This window comes from Desmodus rotundus, chromosome 2 (assembly GCF_022682495.2).
Source record: "Desmodus rotundus isolate HL8 chromosome 2, HLdesRot8A.1, whole genome shotgun sequence".
Taxonomy (NCBI): domain Eukaryota; kingdom Metazoa; phylum Chordata; class Mammalia; order Chiroptera; family Phyllostomidae; genus Desmodus; species Desmodus rotundus.
In genome coordinates, this window is record NC_071388.1 from 18756899 (window position 1) to 18770090 (window position 13192).

The 13192-nt window shown below is 34.8% G+C and overlaps 1 long non-coding RNA gene across 1 annotated transcript in view; it reads right to left on the reverse strand.

Annotated features, from left to right (window-relative positions):
• Window positions 1-1254: 1254 nt before the first annotated feature.
• Window positions 1255-13192, reverse strand: part of LOC139440683 (uncharacterized) — a 332850-nt gene continuing 320912 nt past the window's right edge. The window contains exon 6 of the long non-coding RNA XR_011650848.1: window positions 1255-1723. This is a non-coding gene — a long non-coding RNA (uncharacterized lncRNA). The remainder of the gene's footprint in view (window positions 1724-13192) is intronic.

Consider the following 13192-nt stretch of genomic DNA (forward strand, 5'->3'; position numbering starts at 1 on the left):
TTTCTGGTTTATCTCACGTAGGTCCATAGTATATTCAAACTAAGATATAAAAACTAAAAGCTACCATATTTTGGCTAATTATTGTTATAAGTTCTCAATCAAACTCATAACAAAAGAATGTCCTAATATAATAAGATATATAAGTTATTTTTTCTGGTTTAAAAAAAAAACTAAGGAAAACTCTGGCAATAAAACCCAAATATAAAGAAGCATTCTTTTAAAATCAGCAGTAAAATCTAATAGGGTCAGTAAAGAGGATTGTAAATCATTTTATTTCTAGGCCTCAAGCATGATTATAGCTATATATTGCAAATTCTGAGCCATAGTTACGTGGAGACATAGGATTTATATCAGTAGCTAATGTACATATTCTATGCATATGAAAAAGTTATGAAAATATAAGTCACTATCTTCATTAGTAAATAAGGAAATATTCTTTTAGACCAGCCACCTTAAATACACCAAAAGAAGCATTTTAAAAACACTCGTATTTTAATATTGCTTCTCACACAGATATATTGTTTTTATATGGTCATTGTAATATTATATAAATGCGATTCAGTGAAACTCTGTAATCACTTTAGAGTACAGTTTCTGAAAATAGTATTTTGGGGGGTGGGTCCTGGTGAAAACATTGCTGATTATAAAGAAGAGCATTGTTCTTTTTCTCCTAGGCAGAATCTATGCATGTTCTTTTGTTCTGGTGGTAACTGCAGACAATCAATAAGGTCCAAAGCTGCTGGTTCCCCTCCGCCTAGGTCCCAAGAGCCTGACTTGTGATGTTACTAAAATACCTCACAAGTTAGGGTCTCAGGGACTAGGAAAAGTCTGGTTTGATGCGGTAGAATTCTTCTTCTTTAGTTATAAGGCTAGCTTACAAATTACAGATGGGTTCCATTAAACTTTTCCCTCTAAATACTAATTAAAATATATACGTAGAAATAGATGTATATGTATATATATGATATATAAAAGTTAGGATGAGCTGAATATTCACGACGACAACCAATTACAAACCTTAAAATAATGAGGAATATGAGAAACAGTACAAACAATGAACAGTTAAGAGTCATTCCATTAGATCCAAAGGAAGAAACTACAAATGGGTTAAAATCTGTTTCTAGCAGATTCGTACAGCAACACCATAGCTCTATTACATTAAAAAAGGATTATATCCTAGTAATGGGACCCTGATTGAAATTTGGCTTCCCATTAGACTTCTATACAGCACATCTGTTAAGGTGGGCCCAGGACATATAATACTTTAAATCTGATTTCAATATATACTGTTGCAGTTAAGAATAAAACAAAAAACTTTTTTTGCATGTCACAATTTAATACCTCCGAAGCTTGAGTTTTCTCTTTGAGTCTCCAAACTATTCAGACAGCAAATATTTCCATGCATACTCTGTAGCTATATGAGCAATGCCACTCAATAAACATGTAACTTAAAATGCTAGCAACATAAGAAAAAAATGATTCTATTTCTTATATAGTTGCATTCGAAAGCTCAGTACTTTTGAAAAATGCACAATCCCAATCCTGTATATTCACTGAATTTCCTCCGATCTTTTAGCCTTGTTTGTGGTTGGAGAACAGAATTTGTACTTTAGGAATGATCCAAGGTTTAGTAGCATAGAACGCAGGGTAAAACAATCGGACCAGCCATAACATAAAAGTCCTGGCCACAGAAGTGGAATCTGGTTCTTCTGAAGTGGTTGATCTTAAAAGGGAAAAGAGGAGGGAAAAAAAACATGGAAAGAATTAGAATGTTTTCCTGTAGAACAGGTGAATCATCCATTTCCAAGTAAGCTGCAAGGAAAGCTAAGCTGAACAAAATATTTGCTAACTGCCCCCCCCTCCACCCTAGTACCACACCCCTTTCCAGCCACCCCCCACCCCCTGTCCAGATCTTTACTTTGCCTTGTAAGACTTTAAATATTCTGCTCCATGATGCAATGCATCATTATATAAGATCTCTTTCTGTTTATCATTTGATTTTTCCATACTGAATCAGTTATGGCTTAAAATAGTAAATAGTTTTTTTTTTTTTTATCAAACAAAAAAAGCAGCACTCACAAAAAGCAAAAAATAACAGTTCTTAATTCTAAGTCCATGCTTTTCCTTAAAACTGAATATGGCTTTACAATTTTTGACCATAGCATTCAACCAATTATTAGAATGAAAAATCTCACCCCTCCATAAATATGACATTAACATAATTATACCACCCCCATCACGGAGACCCATCCTCCTTAGGGAATACATCTGATGCTCCAAAGATGGAAATCAGTCAGATTTTAGTTGCTCTCCAACGTACCTTTGCTTCTCACTGACTGACTGGCTTTTACCCTCCACGCACTCACACGCCACCCCCTCCCCTCGGCTAGACACGGGTGCCCGAGCGAGCAGGCGCGCGCACAGGCATACAGACACCCAGCGAGAGGCGAGGCAAAGCATCTGATGCTGACTCAGAGCGCTCTGTGTGCAGGGGGTGGCAGCGGCTGGTATTTTCACTGCGCTCATCATTAACATTAACTCACAGTCTAGCATCCACCCTCTCCCAGACCTGCGGGACTGCAGCATTTGCATGACGCTGTCACTCTAGCCTCTGCATGTCAGATGATGGAAGGAAAAAAAAAAGGAAAGAAAGAAAGAACTGAAAGAAAGCAAAGGAGTGAAAAGAAAAAGCCTCAAGGCGTTCATCAGAAATGCCTTCACTTCTCCCACAGACTCATTTTTCCACCTTTCTACTTCCTCTGCGGCTATGTCTCAGTTGTTTGACATCTTTCCGGAAGAAAATATCTTGTGCTTCCACAAGCCAGTAGTCAGTTGGTCCTCCCCTCACCTCACACTCTGATCCCCACCCCTTTTCCCCTAATCAATAAGACAGAGCTCCAAATGCAGTTGTGGAACCAGACTCCGACACAGCCTCATCCTGGATTCTCTATCCCAGGGCGCAGGCAGCCAGACTCACATGTGAGAGGAAGAGAAATAATGCCAGCAATTCTTTAACAGTCCTAGACTTCATTCTATGCCCTCTTACCCCTCCCTCCATCCCCACAGCTGTCGAAAGGGCAAAAGGAGTCTTTCACTTCTATATGAAACCCCCAAACTGCCCAAGAGACACAAAAGTGATACTGACCTCTATACATTCATCATTTCTTTTTAATAATGAAACTATGATTTTAATAAAATAATTGCTTAATATTTTTATTAGCCATGTTCTCATTTCATAAGAATTATAAGCTCTGCCAGCATCTGAATCATCAATATGATTTAAACTGTGTTGAAATTGTAAGTTCCTGGAATGAAATCAACCAACAGGATAGTAGGGCATTTATTATTGTTTTTTTATTTGAGCATTTAAAAAATATATCCAAACAGCTGTGTTGTTGAATATGTAAAAATCTTTGAGATTAAGAAATATTTGCAGGCTACAAATATTAAAGACTGAATATATGTTTGCATAAAATATGGATTTGTGTGCATATGTAAAAACAATCTATATACATTGTTATAAAAGGACATAAAGTATTTGGCTGGACACGGTTATGTTTGTGTTCGGTGTTTCACAACACAAAAGGCAGCATATAGGTATCCATCCAGTTCCTTTGTTCTTCAGTTTTTCCCTGTAATGATAGAATGTGGTAAACTGCCCACCTGTCCCTTCTACATGAACAATATTCCTGAATTACTTATGAGACAGAGTTAGCCACCGGTGACTCTGCAGCATACAAGAAATACGTACAAAAGAGAAGCACAGCAATCCTCAAGCCAACTCGAGTGCTGTCTGGTGCTGTTGAAATTTCAGTTTACTCACACAGACAGATCCCAGCATGCACTGCACACTGCAGGACCAACTAAGGTAGCGGCTTGGGAACAGATCTGTGGCAACCAATGTGAAGGACAACCCTTTGCAGAGGCCCCAGAGAAAAGATCACACAGTCCATAAAGAGAAAGAAGCATCTACAGGCGAACATGTATGTCTACAGTAAGCTCCTACAGGCTTCTGATTTAAAAGAAAAAGGAAGAGAAAAAAGAAAGAAAAACTCAAGTGCAAAACCCGAAAACACAAAAAAGAAGTGGGCACCTGAAGGAAACATGGAATTAAGTAGATGCTTTCATGAAAGAGAGAAAGCAGGAAAAAAAAATATGAGAAAAAGAAAAGGAAACGTAGAAATGGGAAGAGGGAGAGGAATGAAGAAGGGGAAATAAAAATCAGAGTAAAGGGCAAAGAATCACTGAACACTGAAGCAACAAATAAAATCTGAATTAAAGTGCAGAAACTGGAGACTTAGGAATAGTGTTCAAGTTGAGAATTTAATGAAAAATTATAACAGAAATTAATGCATACACAGCATAGTTTTCAATACATATTATGTGTAGCAGTGAGATGCCTGCTGACTTCTTCCTTTTCTCCTTCTCAATCTACCTGTCATCTCTTAAAGTCTCTTTGCACAGAGATTCATCCCTTGTTTTGTTTTCAGCTTTCCAGCACCTGTGTCATTTATGCTATTTATTTTTCTAGACAGTTGCCCACAATTCTCTGGATAAATTAATGTCATGACCTCACTATGGCTATCAGACATAAAATGTCGACTATTTTAATAATTGAACATGCGCTTACAAGCAAACTGCCTACTGATATCTTAGCTCTGTAGACTTTCTGCATAATCAATATTATCTGAAAGAAGATGTTGTAATCAATCAGTTCAATTACTACTGTCACAGATACGGGTTTAAGGTCTCTTCTGATTCTAAACTTCTAATCATCAATATTAAAACATCCCTAAATAAGATTCTGATTATGGTTAAAATATTTACAATGTAAACATTTCTCTGTTTTATACTTAATTTAAGCAATGCAATGTACATATGGTCTTGGTAAATCTTTTTTTTATGTTATGTGAATTTTGTTCTGTTAACTTAAAAATAACTAAGGTGTATCTGAATGTGCATTAAGTGATATATTGAGCTAAAGGAAGCAATAACTACTCTGAGATACTGTAATACAATCTGCCTTCTATCTTATTACTAAGGCTATTCCTTATAGACCATTTGAAATCAGTTTTATTATGGGAATCATAGTTTAAAAGAGTGATTTAGGGTAAGGGAGAAGGAGGACAAAAATGATCCACAGTTCAAACTTTTTGACTCTAAATTTATGGATGTGCAGAACATATTGTTTATATTACTTGCATGATACCTTCTTTACTTAAACTGCATTCTACAATAAGGTAGAGCAAACCACATGCAGCTATTAAAATTAAAAATAAAAAAATTATAGGTACATACAATAGTATAGTGATTATCAGAGGGCAAGGGAGTTATGGGGAGGTAAGAGAAGATACAGGGGGTATTAATAATGATGGAAGGAGACTTGACTTGGGGTGGTAAACACACAAGACAATAGACAGATAATGTCCTATAGACCTGTACACATGAAACCTATATAATTTTATTAACCAATGTCACCCCCATAAATTCAATGAAAATACAAACATCTTCATTCATTCATAAAAAATATTCAGTTTCTCTGTTGCTCTAGCCATATTTCAAATATATAATAGGACACATGGCTAGCGGTTACCATTTTGGACAATGCAGCTATAAAACATTTCTAACCTTATATAAAGTTTACTGGACAGTGCTGACTTAAACTGTCTTTCTGAAAAGTTTATAGCATAATTGATCATTGGGGTCCCAAAACTTTCATTCCAGTCTATTATTTTAAGAGAATGAATCTACACTGATTTATTTGCAGATCTAAAATAAGAGAATTTCATTTGACTGAAGAGAATGTAGTGGTTTTATTTACTAGTTTTGACATAACCAAGACTATTTAAGGGGATGGGTTATACAGAAATTAACTTTAAGGTAGTTTTTAAAAATCATCAGACGACACACACACACACACACAAATACTATAGTATTCAATCTAAAGTCTCCAGATAAATCTGAGACATTTTTTTACTCAAAAGATTTTATTTATTCACTTTTAGAGAGAGGGGAAGGGAGGAAGAAAGAGTAGAGAAACAGCAATGTGCAAGAGATACATCTATGGGTTGCCCCTCGCACACCCCCAACTGGGGACCTGGCGCTCAACCCAGGCACGTGTCCTGACGGGCAACCAAACCAGCCACCTTTAGGTTCACAGGCCAGCACTCAACCCACGGAGCCACACCAGCCAGGGCTGAGAGATGCTTTGCATGTCTATCCTTTCCAGAAGTGACAGTCATGATCTTTTTTGGTGTCCAACAGCACATATCACATGTTCCTGTTTTCAATAAAGGGATGTAATAGTAGTCTAAGTAGCAAAAAATGAGAGAAAGAACACTTTTCAAAAACCTTATCAACACAAGGAAGGAATAGCGGTTAAGATTGGCCACAACTATGGTTAGATTTTTTCTTTTTTTAAATAATAATTAAAGCACAGGGGAGACAATAATCAGGTATCAATGAACTAGGAAGACCTGTTGGGAGTTTTCTATTAAATAAAATACTGAGAAAAAAACAGGTGTGTGTGTGTAGACTTTGTTAAGATAATTTTGAGTTACCAGTCAGATTCTGGAACTAATCACCTTAAACAACATGAAAACAAAGTAAAATATATATGAGTTATTACCCCAAAATTTTTATAGCGAAAGATGCAACTGGTTTTTAATGAGGAAAAATACCTGACCCATATTTTCTTTTAGAATTTTAGTACTTGGACTAGGGGGTGAGTCAGTGTTTAACTCAGCCCAGTGTTTGACTGGGGTGCAAAAGGTGTATTGGTCATCCGGAAATTGGGTTTCTCTCTCTCTGTCCCTTTTTTTGATAATTAAGCGCAGAGCTTCCCCATTAATATGGGAAATAATGTTATACATTTCTCTCCCCTTCAGGGTTAATACTTTAGACTCTGTCATGTGAAATCTAACATTCACTCTACTCTTTAGGAATTGGATATGGTTGTAACTCACTCTAGCAACCCTTCTCTGTTTCTTCCAGGCTCCCTCCCTCCCTTTTTCCTTTCCCCTTCCTCCCCCTGCTCCACTCAGTATCTCCCAAGTGGGAAATCTACCTGCCAATCCAATCTGTCATCAATACCCACAAGGGGACCACATTCGAAGCCACACCAACAAGAGGAGATTTGAGGAAAGCAAGTCTGAGACAGGATAATTAGAAAAACAACATGAACTTGAGGGGGCTGTTGTGGTGAGAGCCATAATAGTCACTGTTGTTCGGCCATACTTGTGAACCAATGGGTTTCCAGGGTGCTGGTGAAGTGTTTCTCTTTCAGGAAAATGGCAGGAAATGATGATGAGAGGCGATTTGGGGATGGCAAAAAAATTATGTCATTATCCAATTATATTTAAATCTGGAAAAGTATTTATCAAAAGTTATCAGGAGATATATATAGCAAAAGGATGTTTCTGCTGTGTTACTGTTTTTCCTAACAGGTGAGATTAAAAGAATTAATCTTGTCTTTTTAAGATGGGGCAGAGTGGAAAAGTTGAAGTGATAGCAAATGACTTCAACATTACTGCCATGTTTAAAGCTTGAATACTATGGCAATGGAGCAATAATAATGTATGCTTTAGCTAACATAACTATAGAAGAGTACTATTTTCCTTACATTTTATAAATAACACTTTGAAAGAAAGTGGGGAAGTGGTAAGGGAACTGATCTAGGAGTCAGGAAACTGGTTCTAGTGCCACTGGGTAAATAATAGTTTATAGTCTTGGGTAAGTCATTTAATTCCCAGGAACTTAGTTTTCTTACCATTAAAATTGGGAGGAATGACAAGGTAAATCACCAAGGCCTGATTCAGCCTAGAATTTTGTACAATGAGGGGGAGTAAAACTGCAAACACATGTTGGTCATTACAATTTACTGGTTAGATACAGTATTCGTATATATAATTGTCTCATTTAATCCTCACAGGACTGTCCTGTAGTATTTATCCCAGAAAGACTAATGATATGTCTTATTTCTATGTCCGTGAGAAATCTCACCTATAACTCAATCTCAAAAATGTGCAATTTCAAATTTGCCGCATAATCTATAGATCTTTTCTACAGATTATCCTATTTACTTTTAAATTTTCATTTATTTGAAATTACATAATATATAGGGTGGGGCAAAAATATTTTTTGGTTGTATGGAAAATAATACAATAATTAATAAATAATGTAAGAACAAACTCCATGTTTCATGTACTCACAACTGTACATCTACTTTTGCCCCACTCTGTGCTCTCATATAGAGCTGGGAAAGCATTTTCTAAGAGTCAGAAAAATGTGTATACACTGTTATGGTGCGTGCATTAAGAAGAACTCAGAGCTTCACTGGAAAAGTTATTTGTAAGAAAATTAGCCTATATAAATATAAAAACTTATATGCATTCATATTATATATAAATATAAAATATATATACACATATATCCCAAAATCAGGTGACTCAAGAGCATGGAAATCTCTATCAACTACCAAAATCTTTAAAAACATCTTTGTTGGTTTTTAAAAACATTCATTTTGAGTGCTGTTTAATTTAGGTGAAATAAAATTATTAATGAAGTTATTATTCTGATCATTCATAATCAATTTTGTTCTAGAGTTTTAGAGTTTTCTTCACTAAGGAAAAATGTGCTAATTTTGTAGGGCCTTTCTTATTTAAAGAAAAGAACATACTTTATTCATTGATCACAGTAGGTAGGAATGGAACGCAAATAGTAGATTAAATTAGCTGAGATTTAAAAAAGTATTCTTTCTTTATAGATACTGTTATTTCCTTCCTGCTTCTTCCTATTGAAACTCAATATTATACAATCATACATGTTCATTTCAAGATTGAATTTTCACTGTGCTATCTCTATGCTCAGTGATATCAACTAGATCATGATTAATACACTCTTAGAAGTATAAATACTATGAAATAAGTTAGACTTGGAAAACATGCTGTTTTATGAAGAATGTCACTGTAGCATTGTCTCAAACTTTGTTACCTAGGTTTTGAATGTAGGTTAAAGAAGCTTCCATTCTATGGGAGTAGATGAAAATGCTTCTAAGCATTATCAACATCATTTAAATATTTCTGAACCATGAAGGTTCAAGTGTATCCTGCATCCTTATGCTTTGTTCTCATCCTTTCCAATCAAATGTATTGATTTGTTAAAGGTTAGAGGGTATACTTGCATTGATCAAGGAAATAGCCTGACACAGTAAAACCGTCTGCCAATTCAAGGCAGGTCAATCTCACCTTTGTTTCTTTTGGATACATTATGGTTATTCATTCTGCGTTACCCAAATCCACACTTCATTTCTTAGCTCAAGAAAAGAAACTGATAAAGAATTGACTATTTTTATGGGAATAAAGGATACATTTCTGGGTATTTCTCTCAATGAATTGTTATGGAACTTGGTGGACATTTTAACACCTGATCAAGTGTTCAGCCCATTCTCAAGTTCACTTGAGAATTTTGTCCATTTTCAGAATTTTACAAAGCATTAGAAAAGAAACTTTCATAAAATGCTGAATTCATTTAGAAAATCTGTGTTTGAGAAGATAAAAATGAAAACACATCATTGTAGCTTTCCTGCTTTCCTTCCCAGAGACACCTTACTCATTCATTTTTTTTTTAATGCTTTAATGGAACGGTTTGAGCTGCAAACAATCTACTGGTCTTATCAGCTTCATAACTTAAAGAAACTGAAGAACTCACTTTCAGCTAGCTCGGGAACCATTTTAATACAAGAACAAAGCACAGACCATCATACAATGGTACAGTGGTATATTAATCCTCCTGGGTGGGTAGTTTGTAAGACATTCTACTCTAAACATCCAAGTCTTACTAGCATTTTGACTTTTACTAACCTGAAAAGCTACATGCTCTTCCTACTCTATCTGTAAACTGTTCTTAGATAACACTGAAAATATTCACAAATTCAAAACCCTCATAGCCTAACAGTCCCACAGGCATGCCAATTTTTCTGTAGTAATGCTTAATTATACTTCTTTATTTAGCAATATAATTAATTCATTTTCTCTTATGTGCCATGAGCCACAATTCATTAAAGAGAATGGTTAAATTGGAATTTTTGTTCAGATACTTTGCTATTATGAAGCTTTGAATTTAAGGGAAACATATTTCTATTTCTATGCCTGACAAAGACATGTTTTAAACTACACATTAAACAAAAGAAAACGGCTTTTCTACTACTAAACACATTGCTCAGTAGGATAGAAAACTTACTGCTTCTCTTAAATACTAGACCTTTAAAACATTTGCTAGATGACAGCATTATTGAAAAAAAATGTTTCTTTAGCAAAGAATTAAAGCTGAATATGCAACATTTCTTAGGAGCATTGAATAAATCTATTTGTCCAGCTTACTTTGCAAAGACTGTGTAGAAAACAGCACCATAAACACTTTCAGTCCCCACACAAGGGCTAAACAAAGAGTCCTCTTTCTAGCCATCTAATCGGGTAATTTATTTTTTCAACCATCACATATAAATCGAAACACAGCTGTAACCAATGACTTGCAGATCCAGTTCCCAGCCAGCTGGAATCAGTTCTGCTGAAACAGCAAGATTTTTACATTGTTCACTTCTGTACATCTGGAGAAATCATTGAGGTTCAAAGGTGACCAGAAAAGCTCTTTAAGTAAATTCAATCGACAGTGAAGATTTGCCTAAGGAACTACAAACTCCACATTCACTTTTACAAAATGTTCATTTCATGAAATTAATGCTTATAAAGGCTATTTGCATCCTCATCAGTACAGACTTTATGAGTTGCTAATCGAATTAAGCACTTAAATGCCTGTTTCTTTCAAACAACTTGGTTAGGGTTCTTCAAAAACTTTTTCCAAGGAGTGGTAGCTATTTAGAGATGGATGCATTAAAACACTGTGTTACATGCAGAAACACCGGGGGACCATAAGGACCTGTAACAAAACCAGATACCAGAAATGTACCTACTCATATCTCCAGTTTAATCATGTTTAGCTAGTATAATCCTCTATTTGGATGAAATGAAAGAGAAATACTATCCGAGTGAAAGCAGGATGGAATATCTCCTTCAAGCTAGGCAGGCAAATCTCCAGGGAGCCAGAGTCCTGGGAGAAACAAACTCAGATCAAGAATGTTCCACATACAGTCTTGCAGGGAGCTAGCTGATCCTGGCACCGGAAGAAAAGACGCCTAAGAGCAGCAGCCACTTTTGTTCTAACCTAGAAGCAACCAAGTACAAATAGGGCGCGCAGGAAGACTCACCAAAACAGAAATAGACACAACCAATCCCTGATGTAGGAGCCTTTCATTAAAATTAGATAAATTTAAAGCCACTAAAAACCCAGAGAATAAAGGTATGCTTGGCATTTAAATTTCAATATCACTTCAAATGCACCATTTTCTTCATTAAAACCATCAAAAAGATATTCACCTTGGGAAAATGAATACACAAACAAATCACAAATACACTTTGTTTTTGCTTCTTAAATTAATCAATATACAAGTAAACAAATAAATAAGTTCTGTTCTTTTTAAAATTTAATCTTTATTGTATTTTTTTTCCATTACCATTTAGTCCTTTTATAGAACCCCCAGCAGTCACCACCCTGTTGTCCATGTCCACGAACAAGTTATTTTCATCATTTAGCCATCGTATGAAATGTGTGGCCATTTCAATTACACTGCATTGTCAGTCAGTAACTTCCTGATGTGTAGTATCTCTAACTAAAAGAGTGAAAAACTAAATAGCAAAGTACACTTGCAGCTTATACTGAATGACAGACAGGTGGTGATCAAATAGTAACTTGCAATTCTCAATTAGATACTGAATTCACATAAAGCTGGTTAATTTCATTCACTTGGTCAATGTGTGACTGAGTTGTGTGTGTCAGTAACCAGATACAAAGGCTATAGAGAAATAGTCTGGAATAGACAGAAATGTGATTTAATCAATAATGAATTAGTCACTAACATGAGGATTACCTTTAAAAATTTCAGGACAATAGAAATAAGTTAGTTCCTCACTTAAATGTAGTTATAAAAGTTTGATAAAGTTTTTACCCATTTTCTTTTCTCACAATTTCTTTTGTCTTTTAGTTATAAATATTTTAATATGTATTTTATGCAACATAGGCTATGAAAAATTTATAGAAAAATGTCATATCGGTGTTATTTGATATGGATTTAGACTTTTTTTAATTCTAAAAATGTTTGCTGGCCCTCTTTCTTCTTCAAGAACTAAGAATTCAAGAACTTTGAATCTAGCTTTGAGCTGATAGACTGAGAAAAATGGTCTAAAATAGGCAAATATTCCATATCTATTTGTGAATGTACTTTGCTTTTATAAAATTGAGTCATTAATATTAGCTTGACTCTTTTCAGTACTGAGACAAAATATTTTACAATATTTCAAATCCTTTGTTAAGCAATTACATGTGAACTTTTGTGAGAATAATAGGTTTTTTTGTTTTTTTTAATTTCTCGGGGCTAGGTGTTAAGAAAGCCACAATATAAATTTTAAAATGTATTAAATTCATTAAATTTTTGCTTTACCCTGTATAATTACCAATAAACTAGCTTAAAGAATTGTATTTAGTTGTTCTTTACTACATGCTTTTACAGCCTAAAAATTGAGTTTTTATTCATTAAGGCAGCATTGATTTATATTAGTTGTTTGCTTATATGCATATTTCATTTGTAATGGTACATGAGTGTCATCAGTCTCCATGAGGAAATAGTACAATTTTACATATTTAGAAATGGTTTGGAACTTGGCAAGGTAAAAACTAATAAGAACGCAAATTCAGGAAGGGGTGAAAATTCAGTTTTGTTACATAAAGATGAACATGAGATGGCAGGAAGGTAGAGTTAGAGAAGATATATGGGGTGAAACAGAGAAAGCATTCATAAGACAGATTCTTGACACATATTCTAGAGCCTTCCTAAATCAAATAATACTTCCAAGTTAGGATCATATATGAATTAATTTGTCTCTTTTCTATTTAAAGAGGAATATGCAATATTTAAACACCTTCTCTATTTCCGATAAAAGAGAATTGGATATTATAATAACTTACAAAATACTGATAGATTTATCTTTAAAGTTTAAGCTCACCACTGCATCTGACCAGGATTAAAGATTTTTGAAAATCAACTCTGACCTTTATAGTTTTAAATTTGATTTGTTTTTTT